This window comes from Dicentrarchus labrax, unplaced genomic scaffold (genome assembly GCF_905237075.1).
Source record: "Dicentrarchus labrax unplaced genomic scaffold, dlabrax2021, whole genome shotgun sequence".
Classification (NCBI taxonomy): domain Eukaryota; kingdom Metazoa; phylum Chordata; class Actinopteri; family Moronidae; genus Dicentrarchus; species Dicentrarchus labrax.
Genome location: NW_026136714.1, coordinates 2,362,807 through 2,388,140, shown reverse-complemented (window position 1 = coordinate 2,388,140; position 25,334 = coordinate 2,362,807). Strand labels below are relative to the sequence as shown.

General features: G+C 39.5%; 1 long non-coding RNA gene across 3 annotated transcripts; it reads right to left on the bottom strand.

The window, feature by feature from the left end:
- Positions 1–856: 856 nt before the first annotated feature.
- LOC127375786 (uncharacterized) lies at positions 857–24,689 on the bottom strand. Of its 3 annotated transcripts, none has more exons than XR_007887401.1 (4): positions 24,601–24,689; positions 19,824–20,161; positions 18,898–19,001; positions 857–952 (listed from the first exon to the last, which is right to left on the bottom strand). It is a non-coding gene; the product is annotated as an uncharacterized LOC127375786 (long non-coding RNA). The 3 variants fall into 3 exon arrangements; XR_007887402.1 differs by lacking the exon at positions 857–952 and having other exon boundaries at positions 14,698–19,001; positions 19,824–19,996; positions 20,114–20,161; XR_007887400.1 differs by lacking the exon at positions 857–952 and having other exon boundaries at positions 14,698–19,001.
- Between the last annotated feature and the right edge of the window lie 645 nt (positions 24,690–25,334).

Below are 25,334 nucleotides of genomic sequence, written 5' to 3'. Positions count from 1 at the left end.
AAAAAGTTCAAACGCCCTCCCCTGCTCTGCCTTCCATTGGCCCCTTTCTATTCTCCCTGTATATTATTCTTTGACTGAGTCGTAAATACCAGAGAATAAATCTTGATTAGAGGGTCTGTTTCATCTCTTAAAATAGGGAAAGATCAAAATGTTGACATTTATTGTCTTAGTTGAATAATGTGCTGAAAATGCTGAACAAATACCCTCAAACCCCTCACCTTCAATTTTCAAACTTTAAATTCAAAATAACTTTATCTATCTGTTGTGCATACACAACACACAAGATCCCAAACCAGCTCAGGCATTAATGAGTCTTTAACTTTATTTTTTGCATTGGATTTACAAACATACGTTTGTTGTTGGTTGTTGCCTTCAGCTGAATTTGAGAAGTGGAAGAAGATTCCGGGGATCTCAGTGTTTGCAACAAGCTGAAGGAAAAAATAGAAACATGAGATCTCTTCTTGGATTTGTGGTCTCCTATGGGGATAGCTCAGAACGTCATTTCTAACCGAGAGCCTTAAATGAGCAGTTCTGAGGCGTACTTGATTGACCGAACCTTACAGCTTGTCATCTAATCAGCGAGCTAACCAGGTCTGTGCTGTACTTACCTTGCCATTCACTCTCTGTTGTTGTTGGAAGGCTGATGGACCAATTCACTTCTCTGCCTTCACAGCTATACAGTAACAATGCCAAGGCACACATTCAGCCTGAGAGCTGTGGATGATTCAGTGTGCTGAATGAATGTGTACTGCCATCTTTTTTTAGCTTGTGAATATTTAATGTAAGAAAATAACAAAAATAAAATGAAAAGCGGGAAAAAAACATGTTCCAAGATAAGATCATAATGTGTGTGGTCATGAAATGTAGTGCAGCTCCATGTCACTTACATTTGGATTTCACAACATGGCAACTTGTCATACCACACAGCTCCAGTCACATGCATGGTCTCCTCCTGTGGGCAAACAGTGAGTGTAAATGTGGGTGAGTTACAAGAGACTCTGGCCTGTTTACTTATCTCTATATGAGTGGTCTGACAGGCTGACTGACGATGATCTACTGGCCCTTCTTTACCGTCCGGCAAATATCTGACAACCTTGATTAACATTATTGCACCCAGCTATAGGCTTTATGTAAGACACTCGTGTGACAAAGGCACAAAGATGTTTGGCATGTTTATGTCATGACATAATGTTTATATACTATGTCAAGACATAAAGACATACAGTGAGAACAAAACTGCATGCATTATATCCATCTATTTCTGCAACAACTTTGTGAATCTGGACATTATAGACAGATAAAAAAGAGGAACAAATTTTACCTCCATTAAAAAAAACATGTTTTTATTATTATTTATTTATTTTTTTTTATTAAGTGTCAGTGACCAACTTTGCCCACTGTGTCAATTTTCTTTATGTATTGTTTGGTCTTGACTGAGCTAAGGGACTTTTCAAACATGATTGAGGTTAGGAGGAAGACTAAATCTGGTATTTTACTTTATTAAAAAAAAAATGCAACACCCTCCCCATAATATGTATTGTTATGGCAAATATAACAAAACTGTGAAAATGCAATGCAACACTATTTTTGAATGAAGAGCTGTTGAATGGTTTGAAAAAAAAAAATAAAAGACCCTTTTTGGCTCCCCCGTCCCTTGATAAAAAAAATTAAATACATAATGCCTCCTAATGTTCTAACCCCTAACAACATTTTGTTAATTGAGGTAATAAGGTTTATGCATCACACATCATTTATCATAAGTGATATAAAAACATTTCAGAGGATAATATTGTACACATTTAGACATTATAGAAAAAGATTTGACTTTTCTTTTCTTATGAAGAGCTGAATGAAACAAATAAAGTCTGAACGTTTCCATTGCTCACAAACAAATACTAACCAATCTGTACCTGAGTTTTCTTCAGACAATTGCTATCTTTTATCTCTATCTTAAAAATCTGGTTTGTGTTTCAGGTTGTGTTTTCACTCGGCTTTGGGAGGTAAGTATCATGTACACAGATAAAGTACTGTATGGTGTTCCACAAGGTTCAGTTTTTGCTTCCATTTTATGTATTCTTTGTACATGATTCTTCGAGGTCATCTCATCCATAACACTAACAGCAGTGTTTGCTGTTATGTAGACGATATACAGCTATTTGTTATAGCTAATTGTTGCATATCCTCACTGAGGGCAGTGTTTTGTATTTCATTCATCATAATTCATTAATTAGTCTCAGAGAATGATTCTCAATATAGGATTTATCTTATGGGAAAATAATCTAATTGTTAGATAAAAATGCTATTCAAACGATCAAGACCCAACTGACAGGTCCTATATCAAATTATTAGTTAATTACACCATGGGAAATACCTAAAAATAGATAGAAAGGGATCTAAATCAATCAAAAGCAGCTAATTAGCAAACAATGCGATGGGATTGGCTTTAAAAGCTGTGCTAAGCTGCACCTTTAAATTATCTTTTGATAAATGCAATAATATTAATGTAGAAAGCTGCCTTAGCTCCAAAAAGCACCAAAGGTAGCAGGTAAGCAGTTAGGATGTTTGCTCTGAGGCACGGTGGGCTGGTTGGGGGGTGGGGGCTGTTTTCAGTCATCTCCTTGATGGGTTTGCATTTCAAAAGACCTTGGTCCAATCCATTAGGGGTGTAGGAAAACAAGATGTTCCTCTCCAGTTGGACTAATTAGGTTTTTTTGAGGGAACCTTCCATATCCTTAAATTGCTGTGGGGATCCAGATGTGTAACTAGGCTAATGACTGACTGGCTAACAAAGAAAAATGGGCTTCAATCCTTGAGCAGCATAATAAGTCACCTTCTGTGAGGCAGTAGTAAATAGCCATTGTCTATGTTGCTCTCCTCATTGTGCCAGTCTACGGTATACAGCCAACCTTGATGTACTCTGGGGTCAAAGCATATGCAAGCTCCCTATTATATACACTCTAAAGCGAGTGATTACAAGTCCATTTACATGTCGCAACATCCTCTGTGCAGAGACAGAGGAGATGAAAAGTGACCATGAGAGGATGGGAGTGGCCCGGGGGTTGAAGGGTGAGAAGGCGCGGCAGTGTTGTGCTGAAGCTGTGTGTCTGCTTTGAGTCGGAGTAGAGCTGACAGAGGCCACCTCAAGAGACTCTTCACTCTCCATCAAAGAGCTGAGAAGAAGAGGCAGGGTCTGTCAGGGGTTCCAAATTCCTACAGAGCACCCACATGCTGCACCTCCCACCCTAAACACCTTTAGTCAGTCTTGCAAAGCTCCTCACGCTGCCACAAGCCTCCAGACTCATTGGCAATGCATGACCAATCCCCAGCTCAACCAGCCAAACATCACCAGAGTTTAGCACTTAGAACATGACAGACACGTCCAGGGGCTTCATTTCCACACAGTCTGTAAACACTGGGATCATATGTAACTCAGCATGCAGTATGTGATAAAATCTTATTATAGTATCAGATAACGTGTACAGTAGTGTTTCACAGCACAATTATCAAACAATATTATATTATATCTGATAGAAATCCTAAACTATTGAGACAACTAAGATAAGATTTCTCCCAGTGGAAGCAGCCGGACCATATCTGGACAACCAATTTGACTTGTTCCCCCTGCAAATTGAGATTCTTTCACCTGCACCCCCCTTTCTGAACAAGGGCTATCAGTTTTAATTTTGTAAACTTTCTCTTTTCCGTCAAAATTGGGTAGGAAGAAAAGGGGGGATATAGAGGCAGAGACCACCATTCCAAGTTTTATCTGGTCTACAAAATGCCGTTATCTTAGTGCGGTGTCAAGAACTCTATCTCTTTTTTTCCAGGTGACAGGCACAGACGAGAGATAAGATTGGAAAAGAATCCCACTCCACTGAGTAAATAAATAATCAATACTCATCTAAATGTAAATGAGAAAGTAGCCCCCTTTGATAGGAGGGTTTTTATCAACCAACCAATTTTCTACAGGCACTCACTGGGCCTCAACCAAATCACCATCATTCAGCTCCCATGTAATGGATAAGAAAGGGGGTGGGGGGCTGTTGGAGGGGGTGCTATGGGGGAGAAAAGAGGAAGGGTCATCTGAGACCAGCCACGTTCAGAGGGCTGCATCAATAGCACAGTCCCACTGACTACTGTATGCACAAGCACTGTGTTGTAAAGAAACTGTTAAATACACATAAGGATTTTTGCATAACGAATAAAGCCACATAATAATAACGATAATGGTTGAAATAATAATGATTAAATGCATATTTCTAAAGAAAACTTACATAAAGGGGAAAAATAAGAATCAACAGTACTTTTGCAACATGATGACCTTCCTGGGATGTATTATCAAGGTTAAATATATTATTAAAGATAGAAACACCTTTTGTCAAAAACCTAAGAAGCAAAACATAAAGAGAAACTGAAAGATAACGGGATTATTTGACCCATTATCACATCGACTCTCTGTAGAGTGGCAAGAAGGTGGCATGGAGACTTTAGTGGCAGAAACATGTGTTGATTTAACAGTCACATATGTCAATATTTGCTTGATAAAGCTCCAAAATGAAGATATTTTAACTTACACATTACATTATTGTGGCACATTAGTAAAGTATGGAATAGAAATATCTAAATGTGGCATTAGAAATTAATAAATTGTTTTATTTCAAGTAAATTAATTTTTTCATTGAAAATGTGGCATAGCATGCCTCCCCTCTAGGTCCGCCCCTGGTACTTGAGTAAACTGTGGGAAAATATTTTCTACATTGAGCCCATCACTGTATGTTAAATTCCAGCTAAATTTCCCTAAAAAAAATCAAGAAAGACTGTGGTGTGTGGATGCTGTGATTATTTCTCACGCTCTCTGGTGTTAACATTTCTGATACCTCTGCACTTTTCTAACCTTTTTTTGATGTTGTATATACGGGACGAGATTAGCATTTTATTGTCATCAGAATACACTGCTCTGGCTTTAAATTGATCCAATAAAAACCCTCAAATACTATTTTCCTCATCCTCATTGCATTAGGTTTTATTTCATAACTCATAGATGTCAATAATGGAAACCATTATAAAGCAGTATACTCAATAACAGAATTTTCCTGCTTGAAATGCATGCAGTATTGATTTCATGTTTTTTCTGGGTCCATAAGGGCAAGTAGCGTGGCGGAGGTTGTTTTACTGTACTCAGTCAGCAAGGTAGAAAACAACATGGAGAACACACTGAGGGCTTCACCGCAAAAAAAGTACAGCTTCAAGAAAATAAAAAACATGATAAAACAACACTTTAATGTATGAAATAAAGGAACATTTCGATTTAATACTGAAAATTGTTCATTTTCGCTTTCAATTTAATATAAAAATGTCTGACTTTTAATGCAGTAACATTGCACAATCAAAATAATAATGTGCTAATACAGAATTAACATCTAATCACATGTTAACTTGCTACTGAGTTCAAGGTAGCTGTGAATTCAGTGTGTGAGTTATGGGCTACTGCTGTGCAGGAAAAATGCTTATTTTTCAATGATAGTCCATCGTTTTATAAAGTATAAAATGAATCTGGACAGCAGTATTTTTACAACAGCTGTATAGTGTCTGAGGCTGGTACTGTACTGTGGAAGGCTCCAGGTGAAGCTGTGGTCTGTGGCCAAGCTGCGTTTGATTTTTATTGTGCTGAATTGGAATGACAGAGCAAAGCATTTCACAGAGTGTGTCTTCCATTTCTTCCCTGGGATCCCTCCAAGCTAGCCTCTCGTGTCCCATGGGAAACAGACCCATCCAGCTAATATGCCATAAGCTGACAGCCCTCCACTGAAATGTGTGTTAAAGAGCTGGGTTTGGAAACATAAAGGCATTCTTCAGAAGCTGACGCAATTCCTTTAGAAAATCACACCTCTCAGTACATGCAGAATGCTCACAGCTCTGTTAATACAGGACTGGTTTTAAGCATATCCACATGCACATAATACAACACTTCCCATATGAAATACATTTTCTATTAATAACAAATGATATAATGTTTTAGATCAACTTCTAAATCCAGCACAGGGAGGCAACAAAGTCACAGTGATGCTTTTAGTAGAAAAAAAAAACGTCAAGAAAATGGACTTTACAGTATTATATGCCTCTGACTCACTGATATCTATGCAATTTAGCAAGTACATGAAATTGCCCCAAGTTTTCCAACCTCAGCTCTAATCCGCTCAAGGAGGATTTGCAGACTGTTCCTCCAAACCATTTTAAATCAGACAGAAATGCGAGGGTGAAAAATAACACTTTAAACGGAAATTCTTGACAGCATAGTGCAAAGTTAATGTTACACCACGGCTGCTTTTGTTTAAATCCAGCGCATTCACACCTCTTAAAAATATTGCATCACTGCTGGTTTATAATCTGTATGCAATTTCACTCTTTGATGGTCTTAAAGAATAAAAGTGCTGCTTCCTGACTTATTTTCATAAGAATTACAGAATACATAATACGAGCATTTATCACACTACAGAGGCCAAAGCTGAATTGCAACATTTAGACTATATCCACACCTACTGAGACTTCCTGTTGTTCCTTTATTCAATTTACACAAAAATATTAAAGCCAGAACTTTTAAGTACAAGAGGCAATATTGCTGTTTCATAGAGCAATCTTTCACAAGCACATTGTTCAACAACAGAATCACCAGCCGTTTAAAGACCAATACCAGAGACCATAACGCCTTTATAGCTGGTGTTGTCAACTCAATTTTCAAATTCCACCCCACACTCTGGCTCTTCTATTGAAGTGTCATCTGATCTGCTGAATTACTGACAAGGCCACAGTCATCACCGTATCGCTCTGCCTTTCTCTCCAGCAACACCCATCAGCAGCTGCATTACATTCACCTTAAACCAGGGAAATAACAGCTCTGTGGAAAAAATGCTGCTTGGAGCCGGTGTGCCATCCAACTCTACCAGTACCAGTGTCTTTTATCTGAAGGACTGCATTTCTGCCTATTGCTGTGCTACTGTGCTGTAGGTCACAGTATCATAGAGACAAGATTTTTTAGTTATTATTTAGATATCAAAATTGGAATCCAGACAGTTAAAATTCATACTGATATACAGTGAGACGGCACATGTGTCAAACTGTACAGTCACAACAGTCATAAAGCCTCACTTAGAGTCAGCAATGATTAATCATTAGTTTTTAAGTGTTTCTATTAAGTTTACATTTTTAATGTTTTTAAATTTTCTTTCTCTAATGTGGGCTTCCCAGCTGCCCATGGCCGTAAGTCAACTCTGACTGTTCCTACTTTTATTAATGTAATGGGATCTTTTGAGGATATAGTTTTTGTTGAAGATGTATTGGACTTTATTATACTGACAGTTCCTCCTAACGGTGAACTGTAGTATTGTATTACATTGTATTATACAGGTGCACATATATGTAACCTAGAGTCAAAGTATCAGTTCATATCAATTTTGAGAATTTTGACTTCTTTGGTGCACATCAAGGGGAAGAGACACAATTGCATGTGTGTGCAGGGGTAGACTCTGGCAGGTAAATAATCACCATCTACCACTGTTAAATGAAGTATCTTTTTTACTTAGGTCAACAGGAATGAGCTCACTTTTGCAGTAGTAAGACCAAGATGACCCACAACTTATCACCTCATACAGAATGATTCAGCAACCTCACCTGAGACTCTGGTCCCAGGGGCGGCAGAACAGCTGAGGGAGGTCCTCCGGGAAAATACCAAGCTCACTACCAAACAAAACTCAAGGACAGTATGGAATGAAAAGGTTGCCAGTGTGACCACTGGGGTAGAGGAGCGACAGACAGTCAAGGAAATAGAAGAGGTACCTCGAGCTGGCAGCACTCTCACTGCTCATTGGTAAGGTTGTCAAGCACTTGCTGAGATTCAGTTTCTGACAAGGACACAGGGACACTTGTGTTGTTTCTGGTCAGTGATAGGGACTGTCTCCTGCAGTGGTTTATATAAGGGATTGTGCCTGACGAGGTGTCCATTATCAGGAATAATAGACGACGAAGAGTCCATTATTTCCCGATTATTGATAACTTGAAGGGCATTATCCCATTCACACCATGGTCACAGGCCAAAGAAAAGAAATTACCATTAATTTATATTTTCAGTCATTTTGCTATCAAAATCTTCAGTTTTTCACAAGCCTTTACTCTGTGTGCCTGGTAACAGCTAAGGGTTAATACCTGGAAGAATTATTACCATCCCATAAGGTTCTTATGTAATGGAAACGTTCACTACTGCAGTAAATAGAACAAACCTTAGACGTGACTTGGGAAGGGGAGATATTTCTATAATTTTGGCTCAGCTACTAGCCGGAGAGCTAAAAGAACAGAAAATATAATATAACAGTATGTTTAACAAGACTAGCTAGCTCTCCATGTGACTGTCCCCAAATCAAAGTAAAATTTTTTGTGAACAAATGATAGAACCTGTGTAACTTACTGTCAAGTTCAGAGTAAGGTAAATTCAGAGTAAGGCAGTGTAGGAGCTTGTGTGTTATAGTCGCCATCCTGTAGTGTTCAGAGGATAGGCCACTGAAGGTCTACACCCTCAGTGTTAAATAGATGGTGAAGAGAAAGCACTTCTATAGCTCCTTTCTAGTCCTCCGACCACTCAAAGTGCTTTACATTACATGTCACATTCGCCCATTCACACACATTCACACACATTCATAAACTGATGGCAGACACCATGCAAGGTGCAAACTGCTCATCAGAAACTAGCCCCATTCATACACGCTCACACATCAATGGCACAGCATTAGGAGCAATCTGGTGTTCAGTATCTTGCCCAAGGACCGTCTGACATGTAGAAGGAGGAACTGGGGATCGAACCGCCTAACTTCTGTTTAGTGGACGACACGCTCGACCTCCTCAATCGTTGTAAATAACATGTTTAATAACACGTTTCAGCACATTCATTTAGAACAGTTGCACTGGAACTACATAGTAGGTGTCCTTTATCAGGAATTGATGGACACCCTGCAGCCATTCAGAATTGAGTATCCAGCTTGGTAAATGTAATTTAGCCTCTGATAATGCAAAAGAATGGGCTTTTGCAATAGTGAACCACACCCACTAACTCATATGTACAGTACCTACCTGCTTTTGTCTAATTGCTTTGTACCAAAAGGACTTTTCAGATGAGTCTAGCTTTCACTGGATGAAAAGCTCCCTTGTTACAGGAGACAAATTAACTTTTTATTCTAAAGATTTCCACTTGCCACTACATCCCAAGCTACTACCACAGTTTCCATTTTGGAAAACAGGTTAAAGTAATAGTCTCAATTAGGGTGAATGAAACTGCAACAAGTCCTTCTTTTTCAGACTCCTCAGCTCAGTGAAAAAAAACATTTCACACAGGAATTCCTTTCAAATTCAGCCCCTGTTTCTCTACTTGTGATAATCTGAATGAAACTTCTGAATATGTTCTCCCGCAGATTAGGAAACCCCTCTGTGCTTGTTTTTCTTTTTCTTTTTCAAGTAATTGCACTTTCTGCCTCAGGCACCATCGCATTACAGGTCATGAGAGACTTATGTAACCGCTTCATAGACTTAAGCTCCCCCAAAGACTGTCACCACCTCTATTATTCATCATCAAATGGCCAAGCTGAATTTGGATGCACTTATCCTGAGAAAGGGTAACTGTATGTATACTGTACAGGCAGTAAAGCCTTACAATACTTTTCTTTTGGCTCATTTGTTAGTTTAGGACTGTTCACGTGTACTGCACAGATGCTGAGTTGCTATAACTATTTACTGATGTCAGAGGTGGGATGTTAAAAATATGTAAGTGTGATTTGTTTAAGAAATCAATGAAAGTTACATTTTAGTGAATCAAAAGTTTAATTTAAAATAACAGAAACAATTTTTGACAATAATCACAGGTACTGACCTCATTGTGAATACATTGTTAAAGGTACCCCTTGCTCTGTTTGTATCACATGCACACAGCAATGCTACTGTATACACACTCACGCAGACAGTTTCATACACCAACAGTCGGCTGGAAAATGCATTCAGTTCTTGTTAGGCCTCAGTGGATTTTGGCAAGAAACACTTCATTTAAATGTGACTTTGTTTGTTTACAAGACACACCTTTAATACACATTTAAAATCCCTCCTCCACTCGAAGAAAATGTTTTCTACTCCTTCTTCTTCTTGGTCCAGTATGCAACTTATACAAGTGCGATATAGAAACTTGACCAGTGCACATACACTGAGAATGGACTTTACAGTGCAAGTTTTAATGAGGTAGGAGTAAATGATTTTAATATGGAAATTATACCTTTTTTGTCAAAAGAAAAACATATCAGACACATGTTATTGTTCCAAACAGACTACATGTCTTAATACATGTATCAAAGGGGATCTTTAATATTTCTTTTAATAAAAAGGTTCAGTTTACCCATCTAACCATGCAGATTTCTGGTTGGTTTTGGTTGTACTGACCTGTGTCTGAGGTTAACCTGAGACATACATCGTTTGACACAACAGCTCACATTTAATTTTAACTCTACTTTTAATTCTGACTCCTTCGATTTTGTTATAAAGTATTTTATACTGAAGGTTAAAAAGAATACAGTTCACAGTGAGGCATTTCTGGAGACAAGACATCGCTGTCAAGTTTTTCATATGTCATTTTTTCAGTTGGAGCCCCACAAATGATATTCCATTTACTTCCATTATATTGATGTGGTGGGAGAAGACTCTGCGGCAGTTATCTCAAAACCTCAGCTAATGCAACTGACAGTATCTACATGGCTGGATTCCACTCAAGGTAATTGAGAAAATATGTGATTTTTTTTTTTGTGATTTGAGTGAATTGACCCTTTAAGTCATGCGTACAGAGCTCGTTTTAAAAGCCGGTCCTCCTCTACACATCTGCTCCTGGTAATGCCGTCTCCTAGCAGCATTCCTGATGCTCAGGTGAGTGTTCTCCTGGTGTGAATTGCAGACCTTGTGCTGAACATTGATGCACTGCCTCCATTACCGCCCTGCCTCCTTCCGAGGAGTCGACGCTATTGTTTATGACACTGACACATGCAGTAATGGGTATTTCACTTCTGCACCTATACTGAGCGCGTGTTGAAACTGGAAACACAGATAAATATGGTGCGTATCCACAACATCAGTAAATTTCTATTTCATCAACTGAAGCATTAGACTGATCACTAGAAAACCCCAGTGTAGTGGTAGCATTGCTCATTGGATGCACTGCTATTAGAAAATGAAATCATAACGTTGTCTTAAAAGAGCAGAAATAATCCCATGGGTAAAACAGTAGCTTCTACAAATTCACTATCACTCTGTGTTTGGTCTCTCTGTTATTTCCGGGACTTAAACGTTCAGGGATTTCAAGGCGCAAAAACTTCTGAAAAGATTTAACTGGAACCTCTCTTCAGGAAAATCATCAAACATGTAAAGATGTGTCTCGGGGGATTTGAGAAACTTCAGACATACTGTACAAGTCAGATGAATCCTCCAGTACAGTACGTCCCTGCAGACTGGGGAACATGGCAGCTGTCACTAACAAGGAAAGTCACATGCCACTCTTCTCCTTTATGTTCAAATACAAACACAGACTCTGGTGTATTAGTGCCAGATATTTTCAATTATCTCGTGTCAACCTTTATCTCTTCACATTTACTGCCGTGCAGCGGGATTGATGCCTTCCTTTTTTCATATTTCAAGCACTGTTGTACTTCAGAGGAGAAGGAGGAGAAGATCACAACAGTTTTATCCAACTTTTATGTAGGTCTTTTAGATTCTGCTAGCCTCGGGGTATATGGTGCACACTGTAGAATTCTTCAACAATGCTTTTAGCCCAACAATGACTGTAAATAATAACAAAAGGCTCCCAGGAAATGTTTGTCTTGAAGAAATCAAACAGGTCATTCATTTCAAACATTATGAACGCAGATAAAAGACTGATCAAGTTTTCAGATGCAGAAAAAAAGGCAGTGTAGTCACAGTGTTGATGGTGTATATTTGTATTACAGTGTAGCTGTAGAGCACAGCATGATTTTACATCTCCTCAGTAGTTTTCTATTACAGTACAACAAAAAGCCCTTTTCTGTTTACATAGCCAGCTTGCATCAAGTGGAGGATTGTGCACATACAATTACAATAATAGGCGGCCACCGAGTTTGCTAATGTTCTCTGGATGATCGGGCATGCAGACACTTGCTGAGGAACAAACAATGTGGCAAAAACAGAAAACCCCCCAGTATATCCTCATTTTTCCAGGCCCTGTTTAGTACATGGGTGTGCAGCCACCCCAGGAGCAGAGAGGTTACCCCACATCTGGAGAAATGAGTTTGACCCTCTCAAAGGGCACAGGAAGTTGCCCCTGAAAGCTGCAAACAAAAGCAGCAGTGGCGAGCAGGAGCCCAGAGCGCCATTCATCGCGGCTAATGACTTGTTCATTAAGAGTGATGATGGATAAAGACTTCTCACGCTGAGATGAAATCAAGATTTATATGCGTTGTTTCCTCACCCAACTTGTGGGAAGATCATCATCATTTAATTCTATCTCTGCGGCCGGTGATGGGCATCCAGAGAGCGGGCTATCAAACGGTGCAGTCAGCTGGCAAAATCCAAAACGTGCCGTTGGCACATCTGGAGCTTGCCGTCGCAGCTGAGGGTGAGCAATGGCTGCTGGCGGGTGGCCAAATTACAGGCAGAGACGCTTCAGGACTCCACAGCCTCCACCCTGGCTTCTCCTCGTTTAGATCATCATCATTATTTATTTGCTTATTTATTATTTTTTCCATTATGTGTGCTGTGTTGCATTTCAACAGCACTTTTTATTTTTTCCTCAGCATCAGCGTATTATCACACTGCGCTAGACCCTCGACCCACCTCTCTCTGTAGGTTCTTATCTCTAGCTGGAAATAGGCCCCAAGACACTTCATCAGTGTCCTTCACCCAGCTATCTGCTGCTCCCAACTTTTATTAAAACTTCAGCCTTTATCAGCTCCTGGGTAATTCAGGCATGACAAATTGGGCACCAGATGCCACCTCCATTTGAGGCCGCTGTACATCTCTTGCTTCCCTATCAAGACAATGGGAGGTGGCGGGCTGCAGCATTGTGGGATATCCACCTTCAGCCCACCACATCAGGTTACTTCAACAAACTTCCGACATTCATCTGAATACTGAAAACAATGTTTGCCATTGCAGAAGTTCTTCAGTATGCATCTCCTTTAAATCAGTGCAGTGCCACTCACAGCAGCCTTTTTTTATAATCTGTAATCTCATAACGGAGAATTACTGCATACAGTATGTCTTTCCAACAACCAGACTAAGCTTCTTTTCTCATATCTGAACTGAAAAAGTAAAAGTAACAATAATTTTATCACTATTAGTTAGATGTTTTACCCTCCCAGAATATTCTTTTCTTTTAAAATATCAGTGTTAATGGAGGATTTGCGTGTCAAGTATTCTTTAGAGTAGTCAGATACAATGTATCCTTTTAGAACATAAACTTGTTATTATTAAGAAAGTACTGTAAATATTAAATACACAATATTATCAAGTATGTTTTTTATGGGGAGCTACATCATGCATCCATAGTGACTAATCAAAATGAGCTCATAATGTATTATCATAATATATTATTTGTAAGATAATACATCTACCTTTATGGTTTCTGCTAGCAGAGAAAAATCAACGTCTGTTTTTATGGTGAAGGATGACAAGTGACTTATTTAGCCATGTCAAAATCATTATTTTGTGTTTGAGCGCCTGTGCATGAACTTCTTAGCATTAATCTATCTTTGTCTCGAGAACACGAGCTATGCAATCATTAAAAACAATAAATAAATAAAAAATATTTATGGTGGATTGTGTTTCTGGGCCAGAAATCCCCAATTAACTTTCCATGGTGCTTTTCGGATGCACTCATCTTGATGACATGGACAAGAAGAGCACCGGACAGCTCATATTTACTGTCTCCTCCTCCTGCACATTTCATTTTGGGCATGTTTAAAGATAGGACATAATTTATGATGCATTTAAAAAGAGGGAATGTGGAGCAGAGTTCTACGCTCTGTTAAATAAAACCACAGCAGCTCCAGGATATAGAAAAAGAATCAGTCAATGCCATTAGTTCATTTATATCACAAAGATTAATAATCTTCAGGGTTTTAGCTCACTGTGGATCCTGAGACAGACAATACACATCTACTCAGGGGTGAGATAACCTAATTCTGAAGTAAAAAGGTTGTTAAGTTGACAGCATCCATTGCCCTGCACATAGTGGATCAGTTACTGGAACTCTTGAATAGTATTCATAGTGATAGGGACAGTATTCATGGGATATGGTCTCTACCTAGACCTGCACATCATCTGCTCCTCAGGGAATTCAGTGAGGGTCCTGCCTGTAAATAAGAATCCATGATAGAGGGGCAGCAGGCGTGAAGCATGAGATTGGAAACCAAAGGCATCACACTGGGCTGTTGGATCTTAGTGATGTTTAGCAACACATAACTCTACACATAGACCCTGAATTTGGCGTGAGCTAGTACACACTCGTGCACACAGGGGCAGCCATGCATGTGAGCACTCTCTCACACACTGCATTACAGTGAACTCCCTCTTTCATATATACATATATATATATATATATATATATATATATAATGTCTTTCAAATTAGTTTGCAATAATCAAAGCCTGCCCTTGCAAAGAGTTGTTGGTTCAAACAGGAGATGTGTTGGAAATGAAAAGTGCACCTACACCGCAACATAGATCCACTCTCATTATTCCAACTGGGTTCCATTTTAATTTCTCTCTAACATCCACGTTTGGTTCTTCCGTGCCCAACGCAGCAGTGCTGGCCAAGATGCCAGCTGTGTTTCAGGGCTAAAATGTGTTTTAAGAGCTGCTGCAGGATGGTAATGTGTTGTGCAACCTGCCAGCCCATGAGCATCCTGAGGCAAATGGGAGAAGCAGTGGTTAAAAAGCAGGCTTTTTTGGGCTAGGGCCAGGGAGTAATCTACCACATAAAGACATGGCATAACCGGGGGCTATCATATGGGATATGCCTCCCAGAAGACATAATTTTTTTAGGAGACCTCCCATTATTCGGTGCCAGTGGAATTTGGCACTGAAAGCCTCTTTTAGTCAATTAACATTTAAAATTAAAAAGCACTTTACATAGGCATGTTAAGTAAATTAGCAAACAATAGATTCATTTGTCAGTGATGCAATCATCATGGAACCACAGGAGAGAAAACACTCACAGTAAACAGGAAATGGAGACTGACCTCCGAGACTGGGATGTGCTCTTTTCCCCCACACATTTACTTATTGGTTTGAAAAATATACCAATTCCCTGGCTGAAAAGCCTTTCATTTTGGCAATTTGTTATGTCAAATAAGTTTGCTGGGTAAACTGGACTTGGGTACAGAAGCCTGTGATGAATAGTATCCATTAAGCTGGAATCTTAGAAACCTTAAAGTGAAAACATACCTAAAACAAGAGCATCATTAGGAAAATGAGCATAGACCTGAACCTGGAGTGTTTCTGAGCAGAGATGAATGATGGCATCACACCTCAGTCCATTATAGACTCTATTTATACACAGGGACACAGAGGAGCAACACTAGTTAGAGGCTTCTCTCCAATTAGGTTATTACTGGTCTGGGAGCCCTTCTACTCAAGGAAATTTCAGAATAGAAATTGTGTCTTTAATCACATAAGGAGATCTGTCAGGGAATAGCTCATGTTTATTGTCGTTTATTTTAGTTTGGAATCAAAGTATGCGCTTCCTTATGCTGTGTATAAGTGATTATTCTCCAATATTAAAGTAAAGGTTTCCAGTTTCCTCAGTTTCCAAAGCTCACCTGTCAATGAAACAATGTTCATAGTGCTGTGATGGCTTTTCCCCAGCCCAGTATCCCTATAGGAGGTTAATAGTTAATTTGCCATAACCACAATCTTTCCGAAACTTTAAAAAGGGTATATTGGCATGCAAAGTTTTATTGGTGACCAAAAAAATTACATTTATTTAAGGACATGTTATGAATAAACTCTTTTCTTAAAGTTTAAGGCTAGCATTATATTATATTTTTTAATAAATCCCATTAAAAGACCAAAACTAACGCCAAAACCACTAAGCCCACACCCCACTGTTTCCCACTAAAGATGCAAATCTTCATAAAAATGGGTCACAAATAATATGCTTTCATTTTTTAAAAAGGCTCAGTAAATTCCTAAAACAGCTGGGTACTGTAGTTTTTAGCAAACATTATTCAAACAGGATAAATAGTGCATTTGTCAGGGACTATTTTCAGCTGTGGATTAATACGCACTAGCGGGTATTTATGGCATTTCTGCGGGATTGCCTCAAAATAAACTACAATGTTTGTGTTCATGGTAATAAAGGAACAATTTCACCTAGTGCAAAGATGCGGCTCGATTATGTTTTTTAAATAGTTTGTGGACAACAAGAATAAACTCTGTGGCACAGAGGAATAAGATATATCAGGCTTTGGACACGCAGACAACAATGAAATATGTTAAAAGAATAAAAATAAGAAAAATATAACACTGTAGTCTATCCATGTCCTTGTTCTGAGGGTTAAGAGCACCAGTGTGTTGCCAATAAACAATGGGGCTAATGTGAGGTATAGAGTGTGTGCCCCTCGCACGCAGCCTGAGTGACAGGTCAGCATACAGCCCTGGAATTCCCCCGCGCTCCTCCTCATCGCAGGACATGGTGGCCTCACTTGAAGTCGAGCGAGGAATAAAGGATTGCCTTCTGTATTTTTTCATTAGACTTTTCTTTTGTTACTGAATACATAAATCCATTGTGGCAAGATGCAATATGTATCATGGCGCTCCACCTGCGGACGTCTCATAATGGCTGCCATGTCCCTCCAGTCAGGGATGATAAGTGAACCCCCCGTGAATGTTAATGATAGTGATCATTCTGAACCAGCCCGCCTCTCCGTCTTCCCTCATAGCCCGGGTGTCACACACAGGGTGGCAAGGTTCAAGGGACTAAAATGAAAACAAACACTCAAGGAGATATATAAATAAATAAAGACGGAAATGAATGAATGAGAGGCTGAATGAATGAATGTGCAAAGCTGCACCTGTGAAAAAAAATAGGTCTGTAGACGTGGCCATATAGTGCGGGCTGCATACACTTTTTGGATTACTTTATGCAATGTTTTGTTTCATAATGTTGATTAATTATAGTGTCATTTAATGCAAAGTCCATGCTGCTGCAATATTTCTTATGCAGTAATAGTAATATGCTGGACTTATTTCATTATTTACAGGGCCAGTAAACACTGGGGAGCAGGTGGGTTCAAACAGATGTGGCTGTTTACATGGCCGCAATAGTCTGGGCTTCATATCTGGTCATTGCTCGTAAATAGCTTTGACAACATGCACACTTGCATGGCCAGACAAAGGCTTGACTCAGCTAATCAAAACTGACAATACTGAAAATACAATGAGCCTTTTTCTATCAAGCACTATGAGTCAAATGGGAGATGAGCTTAAGTATCCCAATAATCTTGAACAGCACCAGTACAACAGAGATAAACTGGAAAGTGGAAAGACTGTGCTGCCTGTTACCAGAATTATACAAACAGCTCCACAGTCACACGTGTAATGTTGACCTCATTTAATCACGTTTTCACCCCGCTCTCTGCAACTTTCTCTGCGTCCGTCTCCTTCAGCGAACCCGTGGATTGTTTTGACCAACACAGCAGCCTCTCCAAGCAACACACCCAGCTCAAGTTAACAGGCGGGGGAGAAAGCAAACACAGAGTCCATGCCAGCTCATCCCCCTCTCTACATCTCACCGCTTCCTCCTTGTCTAACTTTGCCAAAGTCCTTGGAACTTGCCAAATCCGGTCATGCCTGCTTAGCTTGCTGGACTGATTGTGCCAGAAAAGAAAATAAGACACAGATGTATACAAACTCTTGGTGGTGCCAGTGGAGAGACAGCTAATGGCTTCATCTCGACCCTCCCATTGTAGCCGGGCACAGGTGGGGATAATTAGAGATCTCTCTCTCCGCTCAAAGTCGATTCTTTTCCAGTTGTGACAACCGAAAGGAGGCTAGGATCCTCGGCTACACTCCTCCCACCCTCAACCTCCTTACCCCCATCGCAGCCTTGGTAAGAACAACTAAATGTCACCCATCCAGCTCCTCCTTTATAGTCAGTGACACCGCTGGACCTTGCCTGTAGCAATGGTTTCTGTTGGCAACAATGGAGGAAACTTTGAGTTTTCCAAATAGACACCAAGAAACATCCCATTGGAAAAAAATCCTTAGCAGACCTTCCGCTGTCAGGCCGGGCTGTGTTATAGCATTGGAAGAAGAACAGCAAAACCACAGGCAGGGGGACTTAAGGGAGCGTTTCATGGCCAAGACTAATCTACTGCTCACAACAGCTCAAGCTTAGTAGACATAAAAAGTGAAAAAAATGTCGAGACATTTAATGTTTTTCAGCCTTCGGAAATCGAATACCTTCAAGTGCACCATGAAAAACAGTTAGGTGTCTCAATCCAGATTGCTGCCTCATTTAATAATTTATGTTCCTGGACTCCAGATGTTCGAATGAGCTCCAGAGTGTGACCTCTGTCCTCTCTCTGGGAGACTCGTAATGAAATAATCCCGCATGAGCAATTCCTGATGCAAAGTGGAGTGCTATCATATAGCCCGTGTGCTTCAAAAGGCTCGAAAAGCCCTTTTTTCTTCCGTTAGCCTGAGTGACAGCAGAGAGACATGTGTCTTCAGATGAGAGGAGGCGAGTCTCATTACGCCGTATTTGGTTGACACTGAGTGATTCAAGTGTTCCTGGACAATTCAGACACACTGATATAAAACACATTAAATGTCTTTCACAGCACTTTACCTGACACTGTTCATCTGCGCTCATCTGTTATCCCTGACGAGCCGGCTTTTGTCGCCGCTTCAAGACTGGGATCAGGACTGTGGTGAGCAGTGAGTAGAAAGGAGCTGTAATGAAATACACACAGAAAAAAAATCTTGAGATCTTAAGATGTGAAATATCAAAACTCCCTTTGAATTCGGTTTTCAAAGACAATTTGCAACTTTTATGTTGCTCAGTATATTATTTTGCTTATAAGCACAATATCTTGGTGCCGTACTGCCAAACTAGAAATAAACTGCAGGTGTATGTGGATGTATACTTTTGTCAGATTCGATAGACCACATGCAGATAAAATCAAACACATAATGCAATCTTAGCTGATGCATACGGGCGTCTGACAAGGTAAACCTACCTAAAATTATATTTCTTGTGGCACAGTAATCATACATGACACACAATAATATTATTTTGACATCCTGCATTGACAAAAAAAGAGAGCAGTAGCACAGGCAGGCATGATGTACAGTTCCTCTAGGAGTGACAGGCATAGAGACATGATGACACAGTGAACTGAGCAACCTGAAAGACAGTCACTGTGACAATGATGATTTGCAGCTCAGACGAAGAGGGATTCTCTCCTTCTTACATATTTACATACACGTTTTCAGCAAAACTCAATGGATAGAAGTTGTCTGGCTAGTTCCAAAATATTGCACTATTTTACACTGCACGGCTAATGCAAAGCATGCAATCATAAAAAAAAAAAAAAAAAAAAACTAAACTCCCAAAACTATTACTTCCAGAAAAAACTGCATTCTCTAGTCACTTACGTTTAAAGTGAAGGTTCGTCACTTTGTCAGACTGGGAGAATTATCAAAAACCAACAAACCGAAGTCATCACCCGGAACCGACACTTGTAAGTCCGCAGTCAGAAATTGTTAGCTTACATCTCTCCTCTTTGACACCAAGGCGTTGATCCTCATTCTTGCTGCAAAGACTTTGAGGTGAGAGTGAGGCGAGGATAGAGATACGGTGGAGGCGGTGATAGGGCAGGTGAGCGGAGAGGATGCCAAGCCCAGTGGTCAGCGGGTAACAGAGAGAGGGCGGCTGTCACATCCTGCTGACTTAGCCAAGACAGATGAGACAATCAGCAATCCAAGGCCCGGACAGTTCTTCAACCCTGCCTGCATCCTGTGTTTGAGGGCAGCTTTCCACAACATCTCAAACCTGAACTCACCTTTCACTCTGCTGCAGTGTGGAGGTGAGGCCACTGCTCGGGAACGTTCTGGAATAAATATATCAAAAACATATGTGATGCACTCTGTTGCTAATGCTAATGCTGATTCTTAAAGCTGCATGCATTTCTTTTAAAATAATAACAGTGGATCGAATGCAGTGTGATGTGAAAGTGGCCACAGAAAATTATCACTAAACTCTGAGTTCCTCCCAGCGCTATGGAGTATTTGAACGTGGCTCAAGCGCATTGTTTTTTCCTCTTTTGGTTGACTCTCACTGCTATCATTGACCTCGTTTCCAGCCAGTAGGTAGCTGTACTCCAGCTGCCCAGCACCAAACAGCTGGCAGGTAAAGTTTGCAACCACCATGGTGAATGTAGTAAATCATTTAGCAGCTAAATATGTACATATTTTTTTTCTCAGTTGATGGAGACCAAAACAGAGCAAAAAGGAGCCATTGTTGGACTGAGGGAGTATTAAGGGTAATATGAAGAGCCATTGTTGGCCAGGCAATTCATTGCTAACAACTCTTAAAATGTAAATGTTGAGTTTTGAGCTCCCAAGTAGGTAAAACTGTATTCAAAGTTTAAAAACTTATTTCCTGCCATATAGATTCAAAAATTCCCTAACACATGGGATAAACTTCATTTTGGAGCCCAACAGGAGTCTGTACATCAAGATTAGACTCTTACAATGATATACCCTACGTCACACTCTTACATCATAGTTTTCCACTTTTTAGTACATGAGTAGAGTAATGACAGTACGGTGTTTGACACTGATTGATCCTACTCACAGCAGTCGAGTACCGGCTTCTGCTGTTGTACGACAACACCACTTAGACAAACCACACGCAGAACTACAATAAACTGTAATACTGGAGCATCCCGGGCATATTTGAATATTGGGGAGGTGTGTCCGGCACTGCACAATATGAAATATCTTAAATGTCTTCAAAAGGAAAACCTGAGTTCCTTTCCCAGTGTCCTTTGCAATTCCAAACTAGATGAGGTAGATTTTCGTGCAGCAGAAGCTGGACAGAGTAAAATGCTGATAGCAAGATGTAAACCTTGAACCACAGCAGAGGTATCATAAGGAAAGGGGTTTATGGGGAATGGGGTCTTAATTTTGATAAACGCTAACATCAATAAAGGTGGTGTGAGACAGGGGCAACCAATCATCTGGACCGTTGTCTCATTTGTTTGTGGTAATTATACCAAGGTGTCACAATTAATTTGACAATGACATATTGATGTTTAAAAACGCAGCACGTTGCACCTTTAAGGAAGCAGCGCTTCAGATATTTTGCTGAGTACTTGCTGGACATTCAGTATCACTGCTGCTAATGACGACCTTAGTATGTCCCAAATTACAAAAAAGAAAAAAGTTTCTGAGCGTGTGTGTGTCTGTGTGTGTGTCAAAAATTTCCTAAAGACCATGCTGGACCCCAGGCCAGCTTCCAGCCTCTCTCCTAATTGCATTGATTTTTAGCACAGTAAATCTAGCTGTGTCACAATCTGCACTCCCCAGGCATGATGTACTGCTCCAACGCCAGCCTGCACGTCTGCTCCCAAATTTGCTGGCTTAAAATTTGAACTGTACTGCCATGATTAATGGTTAAATTAATTAATTGCTAAATGTATGCTAATTGTTTAATTGGTTGCCTGATCTATATAAGATCATTTATAAATTAAATGAGTTGATTTACAAAGTTTATTGATTAAATGTGACAATGAGTTATACGGCTGACTACCTGATTTGCAATTTTACCAATTAAATTCACAAAGTGTGGTTTTGCAAAGTGTGCCCCATCCAAGTGATCTATACCAGACCTGACACTGCTGTACTTATTTATGAAATCAGACAGCTGATAATGATGCATTAATATTAATGCCAACTGTAAATTTTCATATTGCTCTGCAGAAACCAATCCAAGAACATTTGTCATTGTAAATCCATCTATATTTCACATTTTTAATGCAAATTAAAGTGGAAGTCCTCGGTAAGGTCAAGTATCCGGGAGGAATCTGATTTTTTTGGTTCTATGAGCCACAGGTGAATTATCTTGGGAAGACGTGTGAAGGACAATTTTAAGGAAACATTCATGAATGAGCTGCAAATTACTCTTTTGCAGTAAAAAATGGAACACTAAGTACATATATTCTGCCATTTTTGTAGCACACTCTCTAAAAAGACCTTAAAGGAATGCTTTGGCATTTCTAGCACATCAAACGACTATTCCTATAAACTCTAATAGTTTAAACCACCCTAACCCTAATACTAAAATAATATATCAAAACTCAGTGCGCTCATCTTTATTAATATTTGTTTACATTGCCCAACAATGGTGGATGTAATATACATTAGAGCTAAACTCTCTGTTTGAATTCTTTCAGTAGTGCTATGGCACTCCACTTCCTGTCTGTAAATTACCATTTTTGTTGTTCTCTGGTCTCCCTGGGGGCTGGAGGACAAGCAGGGATGTTGGGAAATATGGCATTATGGCAACCAATACAACTGCCCCTTTAGGCGTGATAGTGGGGGGGTTGTGTATGTGACTCTCTGTCCCAAGCTCATTTATGACCTCTGATTCCAGTACTACAGATCATATATATTATTATTACAATAATATCACCTGTTTGAAAGTATAGGGCCAATGATGGTTAGAACAAATAATGTAGTTTAAAGCAGATAAAAGGACAGTTTTAAATGTGTATTCGTGTATTTTTCAACAACAAGTCTATAACTCCAATAATTCTGTTTAATTGTCCACTTATTACTATCATGTTTAATGAATGCATACATTCATTGTGTTTATTAATCATAAATGATTAAAGGAGCGGTGTGTTATATTTAGTGGCATCTAGCGCAGAAGTTGCAGAGTGCAAATACCTGAACATGGGCTGTGAAGTGTGTAGGAGAAACTACGGTGGCTGTGAAACTCACAGAAAACATATGGAAGGAGACCTGTGGTGTCTGTAAATAAAAACATCTCATTCTACGGTAATAAAATGCAACTATTCAGGTGATTATACACTAATGAAAATATATCAATGAATGTTTTATTCTGGCAATAGATCCTCCTAAATGTTACACACTGGACCTTTAAGTGCATATTATAATTATATTTATTAATTAAGTATTTAATTAACTTAACTTGCTTAACATGCAGGTGCAGCTAAAAGCTCAGGAAGAAATCTAGTAAGTGGACATTGAGTTAGGATTTGTTTTTTGTTTGATTTCCAAAACCTTGAAACTCAACATGTATTCATGTGTAAGAATTTGCTCATTTCTGTATTACAGCTACTGATTATACCGCTATTATTCATCAGTTAACTATTCATATGCGTATGCTTCATATGAGGAGTTGTGATTCTAGACTAATACAATAACAAATGCAAACAAATCTACTTATACCTGCTTACAACTGCATTATAGTGTGTTGTTAGCCATTTATTGCTTATACATAAATAAGTGCTAAATAATGCTATGAAGCTAATGGGCAGCCTCCAGTTAGTTTGACTGAATTCAGTGACTTCAAAATGAGCAAATCTGAGAGCAAATGTGCGCATTCAGAAGCAACACGGCTTATCGTTTTTTAAACTCGCTATAATATATAGAAACATCCACGGTGTGATAAGATGAAAGGTAGCTGTCACTCTTTCGGTTATGGGCTCCCTTGCTCCAAGTTGAGTTTAGTCATCAATACCCGACTGACAGATCATACTTTTTGCTCATGTGCACTCCTGTAAATATTTTACATAAATACTGTGGGTAATAAATAATCGTCCAATCTAGCTTGCTAAGCTCAGCACTAGATTGATAGCCGGGCTAATTTACAGTACTGAGCTCCAGGAAAAACACTTTCAAATAAGTATATGGACTTTGTGTGTCTGCCACAGCGCACAGGGCAGCCACTGTCTGCTGCCGAGTATCTGGACGGGGTGGCAGCATATGGCAGCGGGATGCAGAGACAGAGGCCAAGAGGGAAACCAGTGAGGAGGCCTCCCAGATCTAAATCGATTTAAGTAAATGTCAGTGCTTTTTTCTCTGACTGATGAGATAATTGTATACAGTATATTGAACTAATTTGGAATAATCCACTGATCAGGCATTACAGGTACAATTATGTTATCCAAAACATTTATTTTAACTTTACAATCAGCAGACCTCTTGACACACAGAATGAAATACAATTATTCATTAGCGTACTTGGACAAATGGATGCCTTTTTACCTTCATCCTCCTTTGTGACCAAAGCTGTGGCATAGTGAAGCTGGCAGGAGAATCATGACAAACAAATGCATGCTCAAATAGAGAGTCTGTCCATGACCAATTTGGCTAATTTGTTGTGGTCCATGGCCAAAACCTCTATGTACAAAGCACGTAAAAGTGCACGTTTGGAAGTCTTTCCTTTGCAAACAGATGAATTCCAAAAATGAAATCCAGGTTTTTTTTTTGCTGAATTCAGAACTGCCAAGAATCCTACCTTTCAGACACATTCATCTTCGTCTTTGTCTTGTCGCCCACCGTCTGTTTATTCTGGCATTCATCAGCGCCATTACTGCCATGCCCGTCAGATCTCTTCGAGGGAAATGAAAAACAGCAGTCATTTTAAGGTGCAGGCTAAAGGTTAGTTCATGTAGTGGGAGTCTGGTACATCATTTCTTGTGTGTGTCTCTCCCATGTGGGTATATCCTGTTTTGCAGTGTGCATACCAGAGCGAAAAGTACAATAAAAGTCCATAAAATGTCTCTGAATTGGGTTTTAAAAAAGGTTAGTGGAGAAAAAAAAAGGAAAAGATACAGAAAACTGGAGCAACAGTTCTGAAACTAACGGACGGCTTGGGATTTGATTTTACAGGCTGTCAGCAGTAGTTGTTAAAATGACCAAAAGAGTGAAGAAAAAAAACAGAGAAAAAGTGTCTTTAATTTTGCATTCGACACTCATGAAGAGATTTACTTTTTGAAAAGTCTTTCCATATGAGAAAGTCACATTTTCCATCTCAAATGCCTCATTAGATTATATCCATCCCTGCGAGTAAATGAAGAGCAATTAGCTCTGTTAAATTCTCCAAAAGGCCACACTGGCAATAAAAAGGAATGATTGTACAGGTGGCAAACATTGCCTTGTCTTCAGGAGAGGAATGCACTTTTGCTAATGTTGGTGGTGTTGGTCCAGAGGTTACATGGGTAGCTCGTGGTGAATTTTTATATATATATA